Source organism: Corvus hawaiiensis, chromosome 28, assembly GCF_020740725.1.
Source record: "Corvus hawaiiensis isolate bCorHaw1 chromosome 28, bCorHaw1.pri.cur, whole genome shotgun sequence".
In the NCBI taxonomy this organism is placed as follows: Eukaryota; Metazoa; Chordata; class Aves; order Passeriformes; family Corvidae; genus Corvus; species Corvus hawaiiensis.
The window spans coordinates 3,042,768-3,069,289 of record NC_063240.1 but is presented as its reverse complement, the minus strand read 5'-3'; the positions used below and the strand labels follow the sequence as shown (position 1 = coordinate 3,069,289).

The 26,522-nt window shown below is 56.8% G+C and overlaps 1 protein-coding gene across 10 annotated transcripts in view; it reads left to right on the top strand.

Annotated features, from left to right (window-relative positions):
* The window catches only part of TCF3 (transcription factor 3), an 82,739-nt gene that overhangs the window by 15,207 nt on the left and 41,010 nt on the right, over positions 1-26,522 (top strand). The gene's annotated exons all lie outside the window — the stretch shown is intronic.

Genomic DNA, 26,522 nt, shown 5'->3' with positions numbered 1-26,522 from the left:
CTGTATCCCATTTCCCAGGACATGGGAAGCAGGGTCTGGAAGAAAAGGTTGGCAGGGGGCAGGGAGTGCAGGAAATAACATGTTTGGGGGAACAAATGGCAGGGGGAGACCTTCACACCTGTGTCCCTTAATCCAGGGTCACACCCCATCCCTGATCCTCGTGTTTTGGGGTGCACGGTCCTGCTCCCAGGGCTTCCCCACCTGCACAGATATTTCTCCTGTGCCTTTGCAGAGAGGTTGAAACAGAATCCCAGAATGGTTTGGGCCCATCCCATCCCACCCCTGCCATGGGCAGGGGCACCTTTCACTGTCCCAGGTTGCTCCAAGCCCCGTCCAACCTGGCCTTGAAATATGAAGGGCTCTCTCTTCCTTGCAATTCATTATTTCCCCTTGGATTGTATTTCAGTACTGGGAGCGAGGGTGTCCTGTCCTGCCAGAGGCACAGCTGGTTTCTAGTGGACACAGGAAGAGCGAGTCTGGGAAGAGCAGGGATGTGGTGACAGTGCTGTGGGGATGCTCTGGCAGCAGCTCAGGGCTCCTCTGGCAGATGGGGAGAGGCAAATGTAACCCAGTCCCTGTCTCGGTGTGTGTGTTTAACTTGGGGGGTGAAGGGTGCATGTTTTCAAGGGAAGGTTTTTGGGGGTTCTTTTGCGGTTTTTTGTTCATCTCCCACCCTGGAGAAGAATCCTCCTGACTGGATTTGAGATTTCGAACTGGGAAGGAGAACAGAAAATGCTGGGGATGCCAGAGCCAAAGCTGTACTGAGATAAGTGACAGCTTTTGTTTAGAAACTGCCAATTTGCCACAGACCTTGTTTAAGCACAGTTTTAACTTTGCCAGAATTGCTGAAGCAGTGCAGGGCTGTCTTCCCAGCAGGGCTCTTTCCTTCCCTGGATGAGGCAATTCCGTACCAGGGAGGCTGTGCCTGCTCCAGGGGCTCTGATGGGATCTGTGGGTCTGATGGAAAAATCGGAGTGGGCCGAGGGGAAGCTGGGCTTGGTGTGCACCTTCAGTGTGACAAGAACAGGGAAAAGCTCCAGCACTGCCTTGTCTGTAATGAGAGGAGCTGGGGGGAGCAATTAGTAAGCAAAGAGAGTAGGTTCAGCTTAGATATTGGGAAGGAATTGTTCCCTGGCAGGCCCTGGCCCAGGGTGCCCAGAGCAGCTGGGGCTGCCCCTGGATCCCTGGCAGTGCCCAAGGCCAGGCTGGACATTGGGGCTGGGAGACAGTGGGAGGTGTCCCTGCCCATGGCAGGGGTGGGAATGAGCTTTAAGGTCCCTTCCAACTCTAATCACTCCGTGGGTCTATCTGCCTGTTGGATCCCCATCTGTGTGGGCTGGGATATCCTGCCCTCTCCCAGCCCCTCCAAACAGCTGGGAGCAGGGGCACTGAGTCGCCCACCAGTCCCTGTGGAGCCAGGACAAGGGACCTGGGCAGTGTCAGGACCGGGTGCTGGGGCTTCCCTGGCACATCCCCAAGCCACCAGCCCAGCTGGATACGTGCAGGGGCCTCAACCTGATCAGCCTGGGAAGCCAGGATGGGCAATGATCCTCTTGGTGCCCCTCCTCTCAAGGGGAGGCGGAGGGGCAGGGGCTGAGCTCTGCTCTGGGACAGGGACAGGAGCCCAGGGAACGGCTGGAGCTGGGTCAGGGCTGGGCATGGAGCTCAGGGAAAGGTTCTTCCCCCCGAGGCTGCTGGGCACTGCCCAGGCTCCCCAGGGAATGGGCCCGGCCCCGAGGCTGCCAGAGCTGCAGGAGCGTTTGGACAGCGCTCTCAGGGATGCCCAGGCTGGGGTTGTTGGGGTGTCTGTGCAGGGCCAGGGGCTGCACTGATGATCCCTGAGGGTCCCTTCCAGCTCAGGATATTCCAGGATTCCGTGATTTCCACCTAGTGGGCAGCTCCCAGACCCACACAGCCCTGGCATGATGTGTGGGTGCTGATGGAGGAGGGATTGCATTTTAGGAAATCAGAGCTTTTTCAGAGGCTGTCCTGTGCTGGGACAGTCGGTGCCTGGTCCCCTCCAAGCAGAGCCCACCCTGTGCACACCTCAGAGCCGCCTCTGCCAGGAGGTCCCCAAATACTTGGCAAGCCTTGATTAGCACGTTGGCTTAAACAAATTGAGTTATACGCCCACGGAGGGAAGAGGTGCTGCACTCCTTCACTGGTGACTTAGAGTTTAATTAATTTTGTTGCCAAATGAGGCATGAAATACAGTCTGAAATACATTGTGGTGGTGAATGTGTAATTGTGCAGGGGCCTGGGAGCACGGCTGAGGATTGGGGATCACCTGAGGCAAGCCAGGCATGGAGCTCTCGTGGCCCCCGAACGGGGCTGTGCGACAACTGAGAGCCCATTTGGGGGGACAGACAGGGGACAGAGCCCCCCCATCACAGCAAAGCAGTGCCCAAAGATGTCACTGTGCCCACAGGTTTGTCACTGTTGGGGTTTTTCTGCCAGAGGATCCAGCTCCTGGGCAGGGCTCAGACTGGTGGCGGAGTCCCCAGGTGTGTCCTCACTGGGGCCGTTCTGTCTCTGCCATCCAAACAGGGGTTTGGCTCCGCTTTGGGGGAGGGATGGCAGCTTTGAGATCCTGGTCTGTCTGTCCCTGTCTTGCAGGGTGCAAGTACATCTGAATGAAGATCAGAAAGGGAAAATCTGAGCCGTGAGGGGAGATTTCTTGGTTCAGCTTTTGAGGGTTTCTGCAGTGGCTGTTTGGATGCTCTTCTCCCTGCCCTGATTAATGTTTCTGGAGGGAAGTTGCCCTCAGTGCCTCACTCCCTCAGTAAAGAAGGGAAAGAGGCAGTCCAGGACATCTGCCCTCATTTTTTAATCCTGAATTTTTCAGTTAACTCGCCAGGTAGCCCAGCTCCAAAGCCAGCGGGGAGAAAAATCTAAAAAACACTGTCCATCTGCCTGTGAACCCTGGGAAGCACATCCCCACCTCCAAAGTGACCTCAGGCAACGTCTTCCTCTAAATTTAGCTGGGGATTGCATCAGGAGTAAGAAGGAGGTGAAGTTAATGTGGCATAAGCTTTTTCTAGCAGGGGAGTTTGCCTGGTTAGACAGGGACTGAAAATAAATAAATGAGCTTCGTATCAGAGCCTCTGGGGCCAGGGCTGGGAGGGAGGGCAGCCTCCAGCACAAAGGGACGTGGGCAGGTGGCTTTTTTCGGAACAAGCAGGGCAAGGCACGGTCACCTATAAACCTTGGCTTGTCCTAGCTGGGAATAACCTGCCAGGAAAGTGGGTGGTGCTGTCTGAGGGCACTGGATGTGGCCAGCAAGCTCTGAGGTCACCTCTGGCCGTGGCACCTGCCTCTCCTGGGGACTGGTGGCAGCAGGTTTGGTGGTGGCTGCTGGGCACTGCTTGAAGCAGAGCTGTTCCTCCCCTTCTCAGGGAGTTCTGAAGCATCTTCTGCCCATCCTTTCTCATCCCTGGCCCCTGGGGTGAGGAATCAGTAAGGTTTTCCCCCTCCAAAAGCCCTCCCAGGTGGGTGTGTGTGTGGCATCCAGGGGACAACCTGACCTGGAAGAAGCCAAAGTCCTTCAGGACAAGCCTTGGGGTCACTCGTGTTGCCAACCCCCTCTCTTACCTTTCTGCCTCGTCCTGCCTAAGCTAGGGGGGGACAAATCTCACTTTTGGCAAGTGACAAACCCATCCTGGTGGTGGTGAGTGCGTGACCTTTCCTCAGACAGCGGGGCTGGCCTGGGCCCCTGCTGCTTTCTGGGACATTTTATTCTGAAGCGATGTGGTGTCCCTTGCAAAGGCTCCTCCTGCCCCGCTAACATTGTTATACAAAGCAGCAGTTTGCCATCTAATTAGGAAAAATACGCACTAACCTCTACCATATGTTGCTCTTCTCCTTGGATTTGCATTTGAAAGTCCAGCTGAATTTCAATGTGAAACTGGATTTTATCCAAATGATGAATGGCCTGAGAAGCTGTGGGAAGGTGGATGTGCCTCCCCATCACATATGGTTGGTTGGTTGGTTAGTTGGTTTTTTTTTTTTTTTCCTTTTTGAAGAAAAGAATTTAAAGCAGGGTTCCTTCATTTCTTGTCCCATGGTTCAAAGTGTTCACACCTTTCCTCCCAAACTGGGTTTGTCTGGCTGCGTGGTCATTCCAAGGCTTGTGAGGTGCAGGAGCTCCAGCTCCACGAGGGAGAGGGATTAGATTTACTCCTAACAACTCGTTTCTGGTGGCAGCTCCACTTCTGGCTGTGCCCTGGGCTGAGCTGAGCCCCAGCATGGGCAGCAGGGGAGGGGGGATTCTGCCCCTCTGCCCCGCTCAGCTGAGACCCCACCTGCAGAGCTGCCCCAGCCCTGGGGAACAACATCAGGAGCACGGGGAGCTGCTGGAGCCACTCCAGAGGAGGCCACGGAGATGCCCCAAGGGCTGGAGCCCCTCTGCTCTGGAGCCAGGCTGGGAGAGCTGCGGGTGCTCACCTGGAGAGGAGAAGGCTCCAGGGAGAGCTCCGAGCCCCTTGCAGGGCCTAAAGGGGCTCCAGGAGAGCTGCAGAGGGACTGGGGACAAGGCACGGAGGGGCAGGACCCAGGGAATGGCTTCCCAGTGCCAGAGGGCAGGGCTGGATGGGATCTTGGGCAGGAATTGTTCCCTGGGAGGGTGGGCAGGCCCTGGCACAGGGTGCCCAGAGCAGCTGGGGCTGCCCCTGGATCCCTGGCAGTGCCCAAGGCCAGGCTGGACATTGGGGCTTGGAGCAGCCTGGGACAGTGGGAGGTGTCCCTGCCCATGGCAGGGGTGGGATGGGATGGGCTTTGAGGTCCTTCCAGCTCACACCACTCTGGATTCACTACATTTCCCAGCCCATCAGGAGCCCCTCCCGTTGCTCCTGGCACTCCCTGGAAGGGCCCTGGCCACAGCTCCCGGGCTGGGGGCTGAGGCTTTTTGGTTTTTCACTTCAGCTGGAGCAGTGGCTGCTCCAGGCCCCTTCCCACACCGGGTGTGCTTTGGGCAGTGCTCCCCAGGGAGCAGGCGCAGAGGCTTTGCTGCTGTCTGGGCTGCTGGAGGTTTTGGGAGCCATCGCTTTGCTGAGCCCGCACTGCACACCCCCACAGGCCCTCAGAGCTGCCTGGACTTCCCACTTGGCTCAAGGCTGGGTTTTCCCCTTGTCTGAGGTCTGTTTAAGCTGAGTTAAGCTCTGTGACAAACTCGGCATTACGTTGCTGAGCTGGGTGAGCTCACATGGCTCTTAGTGACCTTTTACCTCACCTGCCTGGCAGAAAAAGCTCTTAAAAATCACTTCACATCCTGATTATTTCACATTCTCTGTGAATCTGTCATTGGAGAGTGGCTTGGGTGCCGGGCTGGCCATGGTGCTCACAGGGGGAGGGAGCTGTTTGCTCCGGGTTTCTGACTTTTGTTCTCCTTTCTCTTCACTCCTTGGAGATCGATTCAATCTTTAAGACAGTTTTTGTTGGGATTTTTTGTTGTGTTAATGCAGCTGAACTAATATGATTACATTTCCAGATTTGGGTAATGGAATAACAAGTCAGGAAGCTTTTTTTTTTAAAAAAAAAAAAAAAGGAGAACTTATGTCACTTCCAAGTCTCCAGTTGGGAAGCTCTTTCCCTTTATCAGTTACTCAGACAGGCTGGGGACTCTCCATCCCTGGAAGTGTCCAAGGCCAGGGGCTTGGAACAGCCTGGAACAGTGGAAGGTGTCTCTGCCCATGGCAGGGGGTGGAATGAGGTGGGCTTTGAGGTCCCTTCCCACCCAAACCATTCCATGATTTCATGTTCTGACCTTTGGGGGCTGTGGCTGTGCGGGGACACCCCAGCCCTGGGTGCTGCACTTTGTGCTCCATATCCTGGTCAGCCACAAACACAGAGAAGCCACAAAGATGTTCTGGGTGCCCAAAAAGATGCATCTTCCCTTTGCCCTTCGAGCTGCCAGGCCAGAGGGGCCGTGTCCCTCCTGCAGGGCTGTTTTTGGGGCAGAGGCCCTGGCACACCCACCCTGCCTGGGGCAGTCTCACCAGCATCTTGAGGCACGTTGGCTTTGCTCATCTCATCTCTGTGCTTGCTCTCAGGTTCAGAGGAGGGATCTGGAAAACAGCTCAGCCAAAGCATCTCACAATGGCAACTTCCTCTCTAAAAAGAGAAGGATGATGTGGAGTTGGTGGCTTCCCATTATTTTCCCCAATTTGAGCTTTCTTGCCACTGGTCCCGCAGTGTCTGCAGTATCAGAGGGATCCAAAGCTGTTGGAGAGTGTCCAAAGGAGGGACACGGAGCTGGGGAAGGGTCTGAGGAGCGGCTGAGGGCACTTGGCTCGTTCAGCTGCAGCAGAGGAGACTGAGGGGAGGCTCCTGGGGGCTGCAGCTCCTCCCGAGGGGAGGCGGAGGGGCAGGGGCTGAGCTCTGCTCTGGGACAGGGACAGGAGCCCAGGGAACGGCTGGAGCTGGGTCAGGGCTGGGCATGGAGCTCAGGGAAAGGTTCTTCCCCCCGAGGCTGCTGGGCACTGCCCAGGCTCCCCAGGGAATGGGCCCGGCCCCGAGGCTGCCAGAGCTGCAGGAGCGTTTGGACAGCGCTCTCAGGGATGCCCAGGCTGGGGCTGTTGGGGTGTCTGTGCAGGGCCAGGGTTGGATCAATGATCCCTGAGGGTCCCCTCCAGCTCAGGATATTCCAGGATTCTGTGATTCTGTGTCAGGCTGTGTGTCCTGCTTTGCTCTGGAATCAGCCTCACGGCTGCTGGAGCTCGCTGTGGCTCGGGATGTCCGTGTCTCAGAGCCACGTTGTGTCACCGAGCTGCTCCTGCCCCCCTGGGATGGGGTCCTGGCCAGTGGAGCAGAGCAGGAGTGGGGCTGTGGTGTTTTCCCTTTTTGGGAATGCTGTAAGAAGGTAGTGACTCACTTTCCATGGAGCTGATAGTTACCCTGCTCCTGTCTTGGATTTGTGTTGTGTAGCCAGCGGGATTATTTATAACTTAGCCAGCATCCCGAGTCTATTGTTTCTGCAAAGAGCAGGAATGACTAGATGACTTCCTGAGATTTTTTTTTTTTTTGCCACCCCCTCATTTTTTATTTTTTTAAAAATCTGCTTTTCCTTCCAAGTATTATATTCGCCAGTTGGATGCTTTCCCCCCACATCTTCCCCTCCTGATTGTGCATTTTTGCTGCTGACAATCCCACTACCGGTGTTGCTTTAACTCTAAAATCTCTCCCAGGAAAGGCTGGGGGCTGTTCCCCAGGAGGGCTGGGGCACCTTCCCATGGCACGAGGGGCTCTCTGACCTCGCAGGTGCTGGGGACTGAGGCAGGAGGCTCTGGCAGTGCCATTAATGGGTGAACCTCTGCACCCCGTGGATGCTTTGGGAGGGGAGGTGCATCCCAGGAGCAGGGTTGGTCTGGTCTGGGATTGCACCATCGAGCTCTGGGTCAGCCTTCTTGTCTCTGCCTGTCTGAAAGGTCACTTGGGACAATCCAAAGGTATCCCCGAGCCCAGGGATGCACGGAGCAAAAGCCATTTCCATCCTGGCACAGCCAGCCCTGGGGACGTGGCACTGGTGGGCGTGGAAGGAGTGGGTCCTGAGCTCCTGTCCTGGCTGTGTGGCTGCTCTCCTGATGGCCATCGGGGCACTGTTGGCCCCAAACCCTGGAGCTCTCCTGGTTCTTGCCCCTTTCTCTCTGCCCACCCACCTGCTGTTGATTCAATGTTGGTATCACGAAGCCCAGCAGCTGTCACCACTTTAATTAATTAATTAAGAAATCAGTGGGGAGTGAAGGTGCAGGATGGAGAGAAGGGGCAGGGTGGGTTTGGCCAACTGAGCTGGTCTGAGCCCTTGGGGGGGACCTGCAGGTTGAGCTTCCTTGGGGAGCATCCCCCAGTGCCCCGAGGCTGCCGTCCTCAGCTTCTCCTCACCCAACAGCTCCACTTCGCACCTTCTTGCTTGGCCTTCACGCCTGAGACTCCTGATTTGGGTTTGGCTGAGTCCAATTCCCTTTTAGGCGAGTGTGGAGCCTCAGGGGTGCCCATCCCAGCTGTGTTTCCTTCATGATCTGGTGCCTGGCCCTGATGTAACGAGCAGCCTGAGGTTGGGGCGGCTGCAGAGGCGACCGGGGGCGAAACAGCTGAAGGGGAAGGAGCCTGGGCTGCCTTGTGGGCAGCAGAGCCCCTGCTCAGGTGCTCTCGGTTTCCATTAGTTCAAAACTCAAAACCTGGGGCTCCTTGAATGTTAGGCTGCTGTTTCTGGCCGAGGTGCCTGGATGCCCCTGCCCGGCCTCTCCCCATCGGTCACCAAGAGCTGCCTCGTGTCCCCTCTGGCTCCTTCCCGAGCTGCAGGGGAGCCATGGAAGGGGCTGAAGTTGTGGTGCTCCCCCTTTCCAGGGCTCGTGGCACTGAGGTGCTGCTGTCCCTGCGCTGGCTTTCCAGGAACTGCCTGGCTCTGCAGGGAAGCGTGAGGTTGGTCCAAGTGGAGTTCTGTCATGCTGGAAACACCACTTGGATGTGAGTGGCTTGGAGTGGAAAATGAGTCCTGAATTCTGTCCTGTGGGGTTTTTACATGCTCTTCACAGAATCCCAGACTGGTTTGGGCTGAAAGGGACCTCTAAGCCCATCCAGTGTCACCCCTGCCGTGGGCAGGGACACCTTCCACTGTCCCAGGCAGCTCCCAGCCCCAATGTCCAGCCTGGCCTTGGGCACTGCCAGGGATCCAGGGGCAGCCCCAGCTGCTCTGGGCACCCTGTGCCAGGGCCTGCCCACCCTCCCAGGGAACAATTCCTTCCCAAGATCCCATCCAGCCCTGCCCTCTGGCACTGGGAAGCCATTCCCTGGGTCCTGTCCCTCCATGCCTTCTTCATAGCCAGTTTTGCTCTTCCAGGTTTCCTGTGGTGCAGAGCACCAGCCGTGGGTCAGAACCTGGAGGAGTGTCTGTCACCTGAGATCCTGGGCTTGGAGGAGAGGTGATGCTCTGAGAAGGGTCTGGGAATTGAGGCGTATCAGACAAGTGGTGTCTGGAGTCACAAGCTCACAGCAAACTTCTGCAGTTCCCTTTGGTTGCTTGTTTTAGTCAAAACTGGAGGTTCCTTAGGCCTGGCACTTCACTTGCTTCCTGTGAGAGTCGCTCCCAACACCTCCCCAGCCTGAGCAGAGCAGGTTTGTGCATCCTAGGGGATGCCTGTGCTGGGCTGCTCCTGCTGCTGCTTGTCCTCATTCCTGTGAGGTTTTCCAGCTGCCAGGGCACCCTTGTGCTGGCTCCTTCCCAGGCACTCAGGTATTTGGGGTTTCTCCCTTAGCTGGAGCCTGCAGGCACTGAGTGATGTCCTGAGTGAAGTGCTGGTACAATCCCATCCCGTCTGGCTCACTGCAGCAGTGCCCTGGAGCACTGGGCAAAGCCATGCTGGGTGGCTCTGAATTCCCAATTCCTGCTGGCCCTCAGGCTCCTTTAAATTGAAGTGCATGGGAAATAAAGCTGAGTGAAAAGATGGGGGAGCTCCCCACGGTGCCCATGGGCAGCAGGAGCTGAGAGCCAGGCAGGAGCATCTCCCCCAGCTCCCTGCCCTGCCCAGCCTTCCTGGGTCACCTCAGAAATAGAGAAGAGCCCTTCTCCCCCAGCTTGCTTTGTATTTTTAAAATCATTGTGGTTTTTTGTTCTGTTTTCTTTAAATAATTTTCTAAAAAGTTGAAACTGTAGAACTGGATGGGGGTTTTTTTTACCCAAAGAAGAAAACTGAAAGATGGGTGAGACGTTGTGGTTTGGAGCACCAGTTGTAAATAAATTTTTTGGGTGCTCCAGCGTGCCAGGCTTTCCCACCTGGAGAATGAGTGCTGCTCTCAGGAGCTGTGTTTGTCCACGCAGCTTGTTCCAGGGATAATCTGTGTCGCTGCACTTTGTGCCCATGGAAAGCTGAGCTGGCTCAGCTCTGGGCCCTGCTGCCTCCCTAGCTCTGCCCTCATTTTTGGGCAAGTCTCTCCATCTGTACAATAGCAGAAAGAGTTTTGTTCCCTGGAGAGGCTTCGAGGTTTAACATTTACAAAATGCTTTGAGATCTGCAGATAAAGGGAAGCCAAACAATAACCAGTGCCCAGGGCTGTGCCAAAGGAGTCCCCTGGATCACCACGGCAAAGCTGTGCAGGATTGGGCGGAGGTGGCTTTTGTGAGAGGGCAGAAACTGCTCCAGCTGCAGCCCTGGTGCTGACCTGGCCTTTAAAGGGCTCCTGGCAAGGAGCTAACAAGAAGATAACATCATGGAATCACAGAGTGCTTTGGGCTGGAAGAGACTTTAGGGATCATCCAGTGCCACCCCTGCCATGGGCAGGGACACCTCCCACCATCCCAGGCTGCTCCAAGCCCCAATGTCCAGCCTGGCCTTGGGCACTGCCAGGGATCCAGGGGCAGCCCCAGCTGCTCTGGGCACCCTGGGCCAGGGCCTGCCCACCTTCATCTGTAGATCAGAGCATGACTGAGGCACTTGGGTGATTTTTTCCAGGGCTCCCTGGGAACAATCCTGACCTGGAAGAGACTCTGTCCATTTGCTCTCCAGGCAGGGCTTCACAAACTCCCTGGTAAACCAGATCCACCCCATAAACTTCATGAACTTTCCTCTCGCTGCCTGTGCCTGTCCCTGCAGCGAACTCTCTGCAGTCCCCAAACAAAGGCAGGCAGCGGTGGGCAGGACGGGCCAGAGGCACCGGGAGCTGCTCCTCCCTCCCCGGGGCTGGGCTGGAGCTCTGGAGCTCTCGGGCTCAGCACAGGGACCTGGGCTGGGCACAGGGCCCCGGGCTCCTCGCTGCCAGCAGCTGCCAGGCCATGGCAGCCCAGAACGAGCTGTCCAGGGGTACGTGCTCCTGCCACACACCTGGCACGGTTTTTTGGTAAAGGGTGGGAGGATGGAGTGTGAAGGGGTAATTTGTAGTGGGGTCGGTCAGGAGTTTCTCGAGGGATTGGGTGGGCTGGAGGGTCAGGCTGGAATTGTGCAGGGATCTTCTTCCTCACATTCCCAGTACTTTTCGGTGCTGTTGGGCAGGAACTGAGAGCCTTAAAGCTGCTTGAGGACGCCCAACCCTGCTGTGGGAGCAGGAACGGCCCAGCTTTGTCTGCTGCCTCCACACTGCATGTGCCCAAGTCCCCTAAACCTGTCACAGCTGTGACGAGGGCAGGGCTGCAGGAGGAGAGGGGTCTGCAGGTTGGGGACACGCCACAAAGTTCAGGTGCCAGCTGAGGGTGTCCTGTGTAGGGTCACCCGCGGTCCCCACGCCGCAAGCCCGTCGCTGGCGCAGTCAATTGCTGTATTGTTAATTGCTGTGGTGACATGGCCTGGGTGTGGGGTTTCCTTGCCCTACAAGGGGCTCATGGGCTGGTTTTTATTTCAGGTGGTTTTAGATATGAATCAAACAAGGCACAGCTCTCTGGAGGTGGTCTGACTTTGATTGGAGTGACTTGTGTGTGTGGAGTTGTAACTTAAGAGGAATTGTTTTGTCTGAACTGCTGCACGTGGTGCCTGCTTTGAGCTGAGGTGGCCTGCAGGACACCTTGGGAAACCTGCACCTCTGGGTTTTAAATAAACATGGGCTTGTGTGTAGGTGGGGCATCATCCTGGGTGCAGACTGGGCTCTCTCTGGGATGCCAGGGAGCAGCTGAGGCTTTGGGATGCTGCAGGATCAGGGGGAATTGTGGGGTGGACAGAAGGTGCAAGCCCAGGAGCAGGTTCCCGTGAGCACCCTGGGACAGTGGAAGGTGTCCCTGTCCATGGAAGGTGTCCCTGCCCGTGGCAGGGGTGGAACAAGATGAGCTGTAAGGTCCCTTCCAACCCAAACAATTCTGGGGCTCTCAAGAGAGTTAAAGCTCCGTGCCCGAGGTGAGCAGAGGTTGGTGTGAGCTCCTCACCCTGACCACAGCAGCGTGGGCAGGAGCTGGATGTGCAGCCCCAGAGTGTGGTGGATCCTGGGCACCAGAGAGGTTGATAACAGCTTGTTTCCCCTTGATTCTGTCGGGAAATGAGGGGTCTGGTGGAGCAGCCAGGGCAGTTTGTCCCCTCCAGCCTGTCCCCGCTCCCTGTGCCCGTGGTGGCAGCAGCGCTGGGGCTCTGAGAGGCGAAGGTGTGAGGCTGTGGTTTTGCAAACCAGCTGCCAGCTGAGATCTTCCTCTTCCCGTCCATCCTGGCCTGCCCCATCTTGGGGGCTTCTGGGGCATGTTGTGCTCCAAATGGGGAACCGATTTTCTTTGGGTTTCCTGCTGTCTTACATGTTCAGCAGCCCCTGGAAAGTCCAGCGAGCCCAGAACTCACTCAAGAAAAATGCAGGGTGAGAAGGGCCCTTTCCTGCCACAGCAGCCCATGCTGCCGTGCCCTGAGCCACTCCTGAACCTGGGGCAGCGAGGATCTGGAGGGGGCTTTGCCAGGGGCCAGCGTGGCCCTGGGTGTCCCCGGAGCAGAGGTGGGAGCTGCCAGCAGAGCTCACGTGCTGGAGGCAGTCCAGGGATCTGGAGATGACTTTGGTCCTTGTTTTCCTTGCAGCACTAGGCTGGGAATGGCTTTTTTTTTTTTTTTCCTTTCTCATTTTTATACATAGAATTCAAATTTTTTTTATTTCGAACTTGCATTTGAAAACGCAGCCACTTTCCTTCGAGACAGCAGCTTCTCCTCCTCAGTGGTGAGCTCAGCTCTCAGCATCCCAGCAAACTGCAGCTCCAGGTTTTTAACTGCTGCAGCTCTTTTCTTCATGGAGGAAAACATTCCATTGAGCTTCGCATAGTTGAAAGAAAGCAAGCTTGAGCAAAATATCAGAGGAGGTTGTTGATGGTCAATTTTCCTGGACAGCTGTATTGGGATTCCTGATAAGGAGTGTTAGTGCTTGGCTTGACAAAAGCACCAGAGATCGAACCCTCATGTAGAGGAGACACAGACGAGATAATCTAATGGGTCTCTTTTTGTCTCCAGCTTGTTCTGGGCAGCACAGAGCCCTGATGTGTGAGCCCTGGGAGGGCTGCGATGGGCTGTGAGGCCAGGCTGATGGAGCAGGGAGGGGAAACCCCCTCCCACCTTCCCAGGGCCACCCATGCACACCCCAAACAACAGTCAGTGCGTGCCCAGGGTAACGTGAAAGATATCAATAACAATAATAAAATCTGCTTTCCTGAGATCTCTGGGGGGCTTCTGGAGCACTGGGCAGTGGGGTTTTTTCAGGGCTCTTTTTGCTGCCCAGCACAAGGGATGAGACCAAGGAGCAGCAGCCCCCACCGGCCGCTGCTGGGCGATGCCAAAGTCGCACCCAGGAAATGGTTTGAGATGTGCAGGCAGGAGAAAGGTGGTGGTGAGTCCTGGGAAAGAGGAGGATCCGTGCTACTCATTGAGTGCCATCTACTGGCACCTCACCCGTGCCACCGTTTGCCCAGGGATGGAGCGGGTGAAGGCGGAGGACGGTCGGTGCCCAGCCTGAGGGGGTGGTGAGGGTGGGCTCCCTTCGCTGCCTCAGCCGTGCCCTCCTTGCCCCTCGCAGCCCCTGCCGAGGGTGGCACGTCCCAACCAGAGCTGGTGTCACCACGACCCATCACACACAGATGGGATCCAGGCTGCCCTTGGCTCCGTCCTGTCCTCTCCCTGGAGCTGCCCCAGGCTCTCCTCTGCATCCCAAAGCAGGTGGCACGTTTAGGTTTGTAAAACGCATCCTCCCCACCAGCTCAGTGCCTTAATCTCTCCACCAGTGTTTGGGCACTGCTTGGAGGCGTGTGTTGGGAGCTGGATTTAGGGACAAGGGGATGAGGGGCTGGAGCAACTTTTTGGTGTCCCCTGACCAGTGTGTGGCAGACAAGGTCTCAGGACTGACTGACAGCCTGAACCCACAGCAATGCTTCAGTGACTCCTGCCAGGCTCACGAGGGCTGCTGGCCCTGCCCCATACACACCATGAGCCTTGGTGGCCTTAAAGCTGATGGGTTTGGATTTGTCTTCAGGTAAACTCTTCCTGTGACTTGTCCTTTTGGCTTTAGGGCTACAAGGGGAATTTGGGCCGTGGGGTATGGCTGTACAGAGATGTGGATCCTTTCAGGGCAAGGGACGAGTGAACATCTTGAAGTGTTTATATTTGAAGAGGGGGGAAAAAAGAGTTGTGGTTCATGGAAATTGTGCTTTGTAGGAGCAAGTGGATTGAATTCAGCCCTTTTTAATGCAATTTAAATAATCGATGGTCTATTCAATTACAGAAATATTTGGCAGAGCTCTAAATAGGTCACATCTGTCCTTAAATTGTTCTTCAGGTAAATACCTCACTGTGTGGTGTCACATGGACCAGATTCTGTGAGAGCTGCTGTCTGGGAGGGAGAACTCCTCGGCTGTACATGCAGTTATCCCCAAAACTCTGCACATGGTGTGCTCTGACCCATGGATTTGCTTTAAGGATGCCTTAGGAAGCCTGGCTTGTATATTTTGGGTGTATCCAGCTCCTGAAGTTTGCAGCCCTGAGGTTGCTGGCTGTAACTGGACATGGCCGGGGGCTTTGTTGGCAGCTTCTGTGTTGCTCTCGGGGGCCAGGATGGAATTCTGAGCCCGCTGTGCCCCGAGAATGCTCACCTTGGGAAAGGGGAACACAAAACCACCGACGTTTGTTGTGGTGACCAGAGCCTGGAGGTTACTCTCGAGCAGGAGCTGGGGCTGAGGGAGGGAGGCAGGTGGTGGTGAGAACGCTTTGTTTGGGAAAGTTTTCCTCATTGTGTCCAACAATTCTTCTGAGATGATCCTTCCTGTGGGCTGAATCATCGTCTGGGCCAGCGCTGGCTCTCGGGCCCTGCGGCCGCATCCTGCGCCCTTGGGGCATCCACAGGGGCCCAGCACCCCGCAGGACCACACCCCTGGGCTTGGAATCACCACCCCTGCCTGTCTCCCTCACCCCTTTGGGGTCTGCTTTTCCCAAGGAAGCTCGCAGGGACTTGTGCCTTAGTGCACAAGTCATTCCCCACCATCCCTCTCCCCGCTGAGAGGAGGCTCACAAGCAAACTGCCAAGGCCACCCCGGTGGGGTGTACGTGTGTTTGGCCACTTCCCCATGTAATTTCCACATTTTTTGGAAGCCATCCTTAATTTGTGTAATTTTTAACAGCCCCTGGCCTCCCTACCTGCAGGGCTGCAGCGGTGCAGGGCTGGGAGGGCTCACGTACACACGGCTGGCACTGCCTGCCTGTTTGATCTCAAATGCCCCTCTGGCAAACTTGTGGGGGTTTTTTTTGGTCACTTGGACGTAAACAAGCCTCTGTCCCCGTTCATGTTCCTTGGTGAGTAATGGAAACCAAGTGGGAGAAGATTTCTGTTCCCCAGTGTTCCGGTTGCATCTCTGAGGCTGTAATTTGATTTTACATTGCAAATTAAACAATACTTGGAAAGATGCAAATCAGGGCGGAAATAGAGGTGGGTGCTGCTAAGTGGGGGTGTTGCAGCTCCTCTGTGCATCTGTGGGGGTGTGCAAAACACCCCATGGCCCGAGGAGCACGGGAGGTCACCGAGAGTGTCCCAGGGGAGCCGCTGTGTTTCAGTCCTCGCTGGCTTCAGGCTGCTGAGTTCCCTGGTTCACTCAGCAGAGCGAGTTTTGTCCCTTTGGACAGCAATCCACGTGTGAGTGTGGAGCATCTGCAGCTCTCATGGGTGTGCAGCTCTGTGGTACAGTAAATGACCTGGGAAAACCAGGCTGTGGATTTATGCTCAGTCTTCTCCCTGAAGCTTTCTGTTTAATGGAATATAACCCCTGGCTTTGGGAATGACCCCGTATCTACGGAATTTCAGTAGTCTTGCGGTAGCAAATGTGTTGATGTTGTTGAATGCGCGAGAGGCGGAACCAGGGAAGGTTCGCCAAGGGGCTGTCTGTGCTTTTATGGCAGAATGGATCAGGAGCAGCCCTGGGGAGAAGGACTTGGGGGTGTTGGTGGGTGAGAGGCTCAACCTGCCCCGGCCATGGGCACTGACCCCAGAAACCCCCCCTGTGCTGGGCTGAGCCCCAGCGTGGGCAGCAGGGGAGGGGGGATTCTGCCCCTCTGCCCCGCTCAGCTGAGACCCCACCTGCAGAGCTGCCCCAGCCCTGGGGAACAACATCAGGAGCACGGGGAGCTGCTGGAGCCACTCCAGAGGAGGCCACGGAGCTGCTGCAGGGCTGGAGCCCCTCTGCTCTGGAGCCAGGCTGGGAGAGCTGCGGGTGCTCACCTGGAGAGGAGAAGGCTCCAGGGAGAGCTCAGAGTCCCTTGCAGGGCCTAAAGGGGCTCCAGGAGAGCTGCAGAGGGACTGGGGACAAGGCATGGAGGGCCAGGACCCAGGGAATGGCTTCCCAGTGCCAGAGGGCAGGGCTGGATGGGAGATTGGGCAGGAATTGTTCCCTGGGAGGGTGGGCAGGCCCTGGCACTGGGTGCCCAGAGCAGCTGGGGCTGCCCCTGGATCTCTGGCAGTGCCCAAGGCCAGGCTGGACATTGGGGCTTGGAGCAGCCTGGGACAGTGGGAGGTGTCCCTGCCATGGCAGGGGTGGCACTGGATGGGTTTTGAGGTCCCTCCCAACCCAAACCTTTCCATGATTCTGTGACAGACATTGTGCTGTGACACCCTCCCATAAAGGGGGTACCACAGGGTCAGGTCTGGGCCACCTCTTGGTTGTTCTGCAGGGTTGGGTTTATCCCAAGCTGCTTCCAGAGGTTTGGGACATCCCCTTGTGCTCTCCCAGCCTCCATGGTCCCTGTCACAGAGCAGTGGCACCGCAGGGCTGTCCAGCCTGGCTGTGGGGTTCCCACTGTCACCTCACCCTGGGTCTCTGCTTCCCTCTGGGCAGAGGGAGCAGAGCTGCCCCTCCAAAGCACGGCTGATCTGAGGGACAGCAGAGAAAAGCGACTCCTCTGACACCTGTTGTGGGGCTGACTCAGCCCGGTGTTATTCTTGGTCCGTTTCCCTTGGACCCTCCTTGTCATCCTGCTTCTTGCAGGGCCGTCAGGCCTGGATGGAGCCTGGGCATGAGGGACATGGGTAGGTTTGTCCTGGAGAGGCTGGGGACCAGGGGCACGGTGGGTTCGTCCCACAGGCTGATGACCTTTAGAAAGCCCTGCCTGTGTTATCCTCCATCCCCTTCTCCCGCCGCTCCTTTGTGCTCGTGTTTGGTCACTGCTGGCCTTTGTTTTTACAGCTGGGGGAAGTGTTTTGAGCTTTAAAGTTTATTTTCTTCCCTCTGGTTGTCGTCACAGGTTTGTTTTCTTTCTCCGTGTGGCATCTTGCTGGCTCTCCCAGGGGCTGGGAGAGGGGCTGGGAGAGGGGCTGGCTGCTGCTCTTGGGGCGTTCCTGCTGCAGGGAGCGGATCCTCCCTGTGTTTGGGAGGCCCAAAGGCCTCCCTGCCTTCACTTCTCTCACTGGATTTCTATCACAGAATCCCAGAAAGGTTTGGGTTGGGAGAGACCTCAAAGCCCATCCAGTGCCACCCCTGCCATGGGCAGGGACACCTCCCACTGTCCCAGGCTGCTCCAAGCCCCAATGTCCAGCCTGGCCTTGGACACTGCCAGGGATCCAGGGGCAGCCCCAGCTGCTCTGGGCACCCAGTGCCAGGGCCTGCCCACCCTCCCAGGGAACAATTCCTGCCCAAGATCCCATCCAGCCCTGCCCTCTGGCACTGGGAAGCCATTCCCTGGGTCCTGGCCCTCCATGCCTTGTCCCCAGTCCCTCTGCAGCTCTCCTGGAGCCCCTTTAGGCCCTGCAAGGGGCTCGGAGCTCTCCCTGGAGCCTTCTCCTCTCCAGGTGAGCACCCCCAGCTCTCCCAGCCTGGCTCCAGAGCAGAGGGGCTCCAGCCCTTGGGGCAGCTCCGTGGCCTCCTCTGGAGTGGCTCCAGCAGCTCCCCGTGCTCCTGATGTTGTTCCCCAGGGCTGGGGCAGCTCTGCAGGTGGGGTCTCAGCTGAGCGGGGCAGAGGGGCAGAATCCCCCCTCCCCTGCTGCCCACGCTGGGGCTCAGCCCAGCACAGGGGGGGTTTCTGGGGTCAGTGCCCATGGCCGGGGCAGGTTGAGCCTCTCACCCACCAACACCCCCAAGTCCTTCTCCCCAGGGCTGCGCCCATCCATCCCTCCATCCCATCCTCCAGGAGGGGCACAGCCCAACAATTCACTGCTGGTGTGAACATTGGCACCCTGGGTCGGGTCCTTGGCCATGCTCTGGACACGGGGGGTGGTGGCTGTGCCCCGGTACCACCATGGGCAGCCTGTGCAGTTGTTTTGCAAGGCCTTGATGAGGCTTGGGCTGGCCCAAGTGATTAATTTCCTTAATGATGACTTAAAGGCAAGCTTTTATTTTGATTACCATAAAAACACTCCCTAGAATGCAGTGGGGACCTTCCTCTACATCTGCAAATGCGATTCGTGTCTGAAGTGAGGGATGGCTGAATTTGCTGGTTGGGTTTTGTTGCTTTTTCCAAAACTTCCTCATCCCTGCTTTGTACATTTATTGTTGCATACAATTATTATTGTTTATGCACCGGGTGGGATTGCTGTGGTGTCCTGTGCAGGGACAGGAGCTGGACTCAGTGATCCTTGTGGGTCCCTTCCAGCTCAGGACATTTCAGGATTCTGTTTGTGGGGTACCACACCAGCACCCCCAAAACCAGCCCGGGGGCTGCCTTGGAGCCTGCCCTGTCCTCCAAGAGCAGTTCCAGTGATATCAGAGCATCTTCCAGAAGACCAGGAGTTACTGAAATACTTCTTTGGCTCTTTCTCCTCTTTCTGGCTTGGTTTGGTTTTGGTGTAGCTTTAATTTCCCCCCATAGTTATCCCTCATGGAAAGCCAGTGGGGGATGGATCATTTTTCCCCACTTCTTCCCTGGTTCTCTCTCATTTTCCCCCAGCCCCAAACATTTCCTAAACCCATCTGTGTGTGTGCAGAAACTGCTGAACTGGAATATAGTGCAGGAGATGCCGAGCAGATGCTGAGCAGAGGAATTAACAATCACCAAAGTGGTGGCATCAGCTTTTTGAAGTCAAAAATTATCCCTGAGTGCACATTTGGGGAGGGGGCAGCAGCAGCAGGTGCTTCCCTGGATCAGGGGGGTGTGGGGGGGTGTCCTGGCTTTGGGTTCTGGGTTCATTCATCATCACAAAGATAAAGGGGCAGAATCTGCCCAGAAATCGTGCGGGGATCTGTGGGTTTAACGTGGGTGCTGTTGTGTGTCCCCTTTGGGGATGGTGTCACTGGGCTGTCCTGGTCCACAGCATCTGTTTGTGGAATCCTGGAATATCCTGAGCTGGAAAGGACCCTCAGGGATCATCAGTGCAGCCCCTGGCCCTGCCCAGACACCCCAACAACCCCAGCCTGGGCATCCCTGAGAGCGCTGTCCAAACGCTCCTGCAGCTCTGGCAGCCTCGGGGCCGGGCCCATTCCCTGGGGAGCCTGGGCAGTGCCCAGCAGCCTCGGGGGGAAGAACCTTTCCCTGAGCTCCATGCCCAGCCCTGACACAGCTCCAGCCATTCCCTGGGTCCCTGTCCCAGAGGGAAATACCACCTGGTCCGCTTGATGCCCCTGGACAGGTCAGGAAGTGGCAGCACATTCCCCCCGCTGCCATGGGCAGGGACACCTTCCACTGTCCCAGGTTGCTCCAAGCCCCGTCCAGCCTGGCCTTGGGCACTGCCAGGGCAGCAGAACAGCTGAGCCTCACGGTCCCAACCAGTCAGTTTTGGTCCAACCTCAAATTTCAAGGCAGTGAAGGGGACAAAACCTCCCCTGACCTGCCCCATGAGCAGAGCCCTGCAGGGTGGCAGTGCCAGGGACCTCGTGCTGCCCTCCAGGTGTTCAGGGTGGGTTTTTCACCCCCCCTCCCCGCCTTATTTTTATTTTAATTGTTTTGTCGTGCGCCGGGAAAAGGAAGTGAAGGAATTGTATGGTCCCGTCCACAATCGACGTCCTGTAAACAGCTCCCGGCTGCCATCCACTCACAGCTGTTTTTTCCTATTTGGGGGTGGATGGAGCTGGTAAATAAACAGGAATTCTGGGAGCTGCTTCCAGCACCCCCTTTTCCCTCGAGGGGCCTGTGCCAGCACCTCAGGGCCTTTCCCAGGGGGTGCCCAGCTGGGTCGTTCCTCACAGAGTGGAGCCAACTCTTGTCAGGAAAACAACTTTGCTGGTTTGCCTGGGACTAAAGCTAATTACTGGTCGACTAATTTTATTGATTTCCAATCCCTTTTAGCAGAGATTTTGCTGTGGGGCTGATCACCAGAGCGATTAGCACACAAAGCCGCTTAATTTGGAAGTGTTTATCGAGCAGCCTTCTGTCACCTCTGCTTCCAGTCAAAGCACGGGGCCACCGGTGGCCCTGCCTGTGGTGGCTCGAGCCATCCCACCCCCGAGGGAGGCAGGTGGGGAGCAGGACTTCTCTGGCTTGAATAACCATGGCAAAGGGCTTGGAACTAGATGATCTTTAAGGCTCCTTCCAACCCAAACCATTCCATGGACCTAAATATTCCATGAGCTTGAAAAGCTGCTGGCTGTGGGGTTTTTACTTCCAGCTGCTGCCACATCCTTCTCCTGCTCCAACCCTCGGGTGCTGCTGTGGCTGCAGAGCTGGAATTTCCCTCCTGGCCCTCAAATCCCCACCACGGGCACTGTGTGGTCTCTCTTGAGGATGGAGGATGTACCTTCGTGGCAGCTACAGCTGCTTCCAGACCTCCTCCAGACACAGGAGGGATTTGGCCTAAATATTTTTAATAAAATTTAAAATAATAAAGCTTGGCCCAGTCGTTTTGCTGGGAATCAGATTAGGGAGGGCAGATTGTGGAGGCTGGAGGGAGGGAGAGGCTCAGCCCGGCTCAGTCACAGCTCCAGCAGCACAGAAACCCCAGCAGTGTCCCCCAGTGTCACCCCCGGGGCTGCTGTGAGGGTCCCTGGCTGCCTCCTCCTCCTCCTCCTGACAGTGAAAACGAGGTGCCTTTGGGACATTTCGAGTCATAGGAAGAAATTCCAGCAATTCCTCCGTGTGAGGGTGGGCAGGCCCTGGCACAGGGTGCCCAGAGCAGCTGGGGCTGCCCCTGGATCCCTGGCAGTGCCCAAGGCCAGGCTGGACATTGGGGCTTGGAGCAGCCTGGGACAGTGGGAGGTGTCCCTGCCATGGCAGGGGTGGCACTGGATGGGCTTTGAGGTCTCTCCCAACCCCAACCAATCCGTGATTTGGGCCTGCAGCTTTCCAGCAGTGCACGCTCTCCTCAGGGTACCCCTTGGAACAGGATTGAAGAGCAAAAACTCTGTATTTGCTTTACAAATGATGTCTGAGAGGGCTCAGGAGTAAAACATCCCGTTCTCCATCCCTGCATGTCCTCTGGATCCGGAGAGATGGCTGCACACCCCTTGAGCTTGGCTTTGAGCAAAGCAGCTGTCAGGGACTGAGCTTGTTTTAAAAGACCTTTCACAGCTCCTGGGATGTCCTGAGTTGGGAAGGACACACAGGGAGCACCGAGCCCAGCTCCCAGCCTCGAGCCCAGCTCCCAGCCTCGGCCCGTTCACACAAAGGCCATGTGCCCTGGGGCCCTTGGCTGTGCTCAGAGCTGCCTCCAGAGCCACGTTCCCTCCCACACCGTATCCCGGTGCTGTGCTCAGGCTGTTCAGAGCTCAGGGCTCCAGGACCAGCACCTGTGCCCAGCTGGGTTTGGGGGCTCTGGCTGTTGAAACCAGGGCAGCCTCTCTTGGTGTGGCATTTCCAGCTCCCGTGGGTGGCAGCTGGAGGCACAGGCTGGGAGCTGAGCAGGAGGGATGTGGGGTGTGGGATGGATCACAAAACCCTGCCCCCCTTTAATGCCTTTACACAGAATCCCAGAGTGATTTGGCTTGGAGGGACCTTAAAGCCCATCCAGTGCCACCCCTGCCATGGGCAGGGACACCTCCCACTGTCCCAGGCTGCTCCAAGCCCCAATGTCCAGCCTGGCCTTGGCCACTGCCAGGGATCCAGGGGCAGCCCCAGCTGCTCTGGGCACCCTGTGCCAGGGCCTGCCCACCCTCCCAGGGAACAATTCCTTCCTAATACCTGAATTAAATCTGTCCTCCTTTAGGTAAAGCAGTTCCCTTTTCCTTTCCTATCACTCTCTGCCCGTGTTTTTTGTTGGAGTTGTGTGTCCAAAGTGGTTCCGTTCCTCCTGGATGGGGTTGGCTCTCATTGCTCTGTGTCACTGGACACTTGTCCAGAGCCCTTTCTAGGGTTCAGTACTGCACCAAGGATGGCTTTTCTGAGCCGAAATGTGGTTAAATTATTTTTATCCCTGCTGAAGCTTAGGACAGCTCTCGTCTATCAGCTCTTCTTGGCTGCGGCAGGAAAACCGTGAGGGAAAAAAAAATGACTGTCTGACAGCTACATCTTATTCTATTAGTATGTTTTAATTAGAACATGAGCAAGAAATGTGTTATGAATATTCATGCTCAGGGTTATTAAAATGCACAATTAATCTCTACGCGGTTTAATAACTGTATTAATGGCGAGAGGAGGTAGTTCCTATTTTTGTCTTTTCTCAATTGGAAAGTGTGCCTTAACTTGGGGAGTTGGGAAATGGGGTTATTTTAAAATCAAATTGGCTCCTGCCAGCAGCGTGGGCACGCGGGCGTCTCCGAAACTCGCAGAGCTCACGGTGGGAGCACTGGAAGGGTGGCAGAGCCGAGCACTGTTCTGTTCGTGCAGACAGAATTCAGCCCAGTGCCATGGGAGTTCTCAGTCACAGAATCACAAAATCCCAGAGAGGTTTGGGTTGGGAGAGACCTCAAAGCCCATCCAGTGCCACCCCTGCCATGGGCAGGGACACCTCCCACTGTCCCAGGCTGCTCCAAGCCCCAATGTCCAGCCTGGCCTTGGCCACTGCCAGGGATCCAGGGGCAGCCCCAGCTGCTCTGGGCACCCTGTGCCAGGGCCTGCCCACCCTCCCAGGGAACAATTCCTGCCCAAGATCCCATCCAGCCCTTCCCTCTGGCACTGGGAAGCCATTCCCTGTGTCCTGTCCCTCCATGCCTTGTCCCCAGTCCCTCTGCAGCTCTCCTGGAGCCCCTTTAGGCCCTGCAAGGGGCTCGGAGCTCTCCCTGGAGCCTTCTCCTCTCCAGGTGAGCACCCGCAGCTCTCCCAGCCTGGCTCCAGAGCAGAGGGGCTCCAGCCCTGCAGCAGCTCCGTGGCTCTTTGGACACGACCTCCCCTCAGTTCCTTGGCTTTATGGTCTTTTTGCCAGCACTGTGGGTGTTTTAGGGCAGGTCTGTGCACAAGGATGGTGCAGTTGGGGTGCAGAGGATTCCCCTGGGATCTCCATCTCACCTGGGGCAGCTCCTGGGCGATGCCCAGAGGCAGGAAACGCATTCCCAGGTGCCCCAAGGTGCCTCTGACCCTTCCCTGGGCACCTGGCTCACCTCCACAGCTGCTGGGGTGCCCTTGGATGAGCCCCAGGGCTGCTGAGCTGTGTCCTTCCCACCCCAGCTTCCCTCTGGTCCTCCCCTTGCCCTTCCTCTCCCTCCTCTCATGTCCAGCCTGGCTGCTCCGTGCTCACAGAGCTGGGGTGTGTGACCGTGCATGGGGTGATGCCATGGCTGGGGTTTGTGCCTTGAGTGGAGCAAATCCCGTTGATGGGAGCTTCTCCTGACACACCTGCCCTCGGCCAAACGTTGGGGTTTTGCAGGGTTGGCCGAGGGCATTGGCTGCCAAATTGTAGCTCCTTAGGAATACGAAGGGAGGGAGGAGTGGGCTGGCAGGGAATGTAGGACAGATGCCAGACATTGAAAGAGGGCAGTCTGCTTTTTCCTGGCTGCATCCCAGAAATCCCTGAGTTCTTAAAACACCTGCAGACTGAAAATAGGGAGATTTTTTGCTGGTGCCTTTCAAGCCAGTGGCTGCAGCTTGGGGAAGGTGCAAGGCTTTATTTTCCCGGAGACATCGGACAGAGCTGGCATGGGCACCTTCAGAGGTGCTTCCAGAGCCTTGGGGTGCTCTTTCCTGCTTTGGTGGGAGAATGGAACCTCACTTCACCTTGGCAGCCACAGGAGCTACCTGGAGGTACAGGAGACCTTTTGGGTTTCCCTAGGGGTTACAGAATCCCAGAAGCCCAGACTGGTTTGGGTTGGAGGGACCTCAAAGCCCATCCAGTGCCACCCCTGCCATGGGCAGGGACACCTCCCACTGTCCCAGGCTGCTCCAAGCCCCAATGTCCAGCCTGGCCTTGGGCACTGCCAGGGATGCAGGGGCAGCCCCAGCTGCTCTGGGCACCCTGTGCCAGGGCCTGCCCACCCTCCCAGGGAACAATTCCTTCTTGAAAAAGAAAGGGTTGGTTTGCTGTGACCCCACTTGGGGTCCCAAAGGGGCCAAGGAGGGGGTCTGGGACCTGGACATGCTCTGGACGAGTGGCTCATCCTCGGCAGCCGCTGTTGGAGCTCTCAGGGGTTTGGTCCCTCTCCAAGGTCTCTGCCATGCTGGTGGCACCACAGGGTGCAGCAGCTCATGCCAGGGGTTTGTCCTTGTCCAGGGCATGTGTGTCCCTCAGCCTTTGCTGCCCGTGCCACTCGCTGTCTCCTCTCCCTCCTTCCTCAGGGAGACGGGGCAAGGTTTTACTTTTATTTCTCAGGAATTTTGGCACAGAGTCCCAGAATGGGTCAGGTTGGAAGGACCACAGTGGCTCATGTGGCCCCACCTCCCTGCTCAAGCAGGGGCATCCCAGAGCACAGGGCACAGGGTTGTGGCCAGACTCTTCTGGCATAACTCAGGAGCAGATCTGCAGGGACGTTCGAGGGAGGGAGAGTCAACAACCTGAGGAGAATTTCCCTGGACTTCCAGGCACCCCAGCTCCCTGCAGAGCCCACTGAGCGTCCTCTCCGGGCATATCCTGGCCTGGGAATGCTGCTCTGCTGTGGCTGGGGTGGTGGCAGGACCGAGGGCTCTGTGAGAGCTCAGGGTGAGCCAGGGTGGCCCAGGCCCCCCAAAGCCCATCCTGCGTGGGGCAGGGTGGGTGTGAGGGTCGGGACCCCCACGCCTTGGCTTCCCCTCTGCCTCTGAGGCTCCTGGGGCTCCTCCTGGGGACTGTGGTGCTGCAGTCCTTGTCCTTCCAGCCTGAAGGGACCACTTGTCCAAGGATGTCCAAGGCTGCTGATCCTGCTTGTGTCTTCTCCCCGACCCTTGGGGAGCTTTAAAAGCACCCATGACAGCAAAATGACTCAAAGGAGCGTTTCTGCCTCCTGCCTCGCCGGGCTTCGCAGGGATTGCAGATGAATTGCTTTGGAAAAACACATTAGCAAAGCAAAAGTTTATTCTAGGAAGTAGGAGGTGGGAGAATTGGCAGTAATTCTCCCTAGTATCCAAGGTATTATTAGAGGCTTATCCCTGCTCTGCACAGTAATCACATTGGAAATTTTTGATTAGAAAACAAAATCTAAATGAGAATTATGAATATTCATTAGGTGTGGAGATTAATATGCATAATTATGCAAATTAGACAGCAATTAAACACCAATTCTCTGGGGAAATGATTAACACAAAGGCACAGAAATAGAAGGATGTAATTTGAAAGAAGTTTCTGGTTAAATGAACAGTGAGGGGAGCGGAGGAGACAAATCCGAGGCATGTTTGCCATAATAATCAGCCTTGCCAAGCGAAATGGGAGTGAGCCCTGGCCCCCTGCCCCCGTGTCCTTGCTGCCACTCAGCTCCCTGCTCCCGAAAGGGCATCCTGGGGCACCTGGAAGTGCCATCCCCGCTGGGAGAACCAGCACAGGACGGGTCCCCAGAGAGCCACAGGGCCCTGGTGCTGCCACGGGGAGGTTCTGGTGTCACTCCCTGGCCGCTGTGGCCCCTGGTGTGGGGCTGGGGGTGTCCATGGGTTGGGAAGTGTCCATGGCTGGTGCCATCCTCACCCTCGGCCTTCTGCACATCTGGGATTTCTCCCTGTCCAGCTCAGCAGAGCTCACAGGGTTTGTGCAGCACCTCCAGAGATGATGGACCCCCACTCTGCTCAGCCCCTCTCAAATCCCTGGATTTACCCCCTTTGAGCACCAACTGCTGCTCACCAGCCCCTGCTCAGCCCCTGGAGCAGGAGATGGAGCAGCACAGTCGGAGATCCTGCAGCTGAGTCGGGTCGAGGCTGTTTTCCAGGGAAGGTTCCTTCTGTGGGGTTGTGGGATCAGCTGGAACTGTGGGAGCTGTGCTGATGCAGCATCCCGGGGTTTTGTGTCATGCTGGACATTCCCATCCCACTGAAGGGGCTCCAGGAGAGCTGCAGAGGGACTGGGGACAAGGCATGGAGGGCCAGGACCCAGGGAATGGCTTCCCAGTGCCAGAGGGCAGGGCTGGATGGGATCTTGGGCAGGAATTGTTCCCTGGGAGGGTGGGCAGGCCCTGGCCCAGGGTGCCCAGAGCAGCTGGGGCTGCCCCTGGATCCCTGGCAGTGCCCAAGGCCAGGCTGGACACTGGGGCTTGGAGCAGCCTGGGACAGTGGGAGGTGTCCCTGCCCCTGGCAGGGGTGGAATGAGCTGAGTAAGGTCCCTTCCAGCCCAAACCATTCCCGGATTCCCTGGCTCCTCGGGTGCCTTGTGCAGCCCAGGAGCTGCTGCCTGCGTGGCCTTGGCAGGGGATGAAAGGAGCC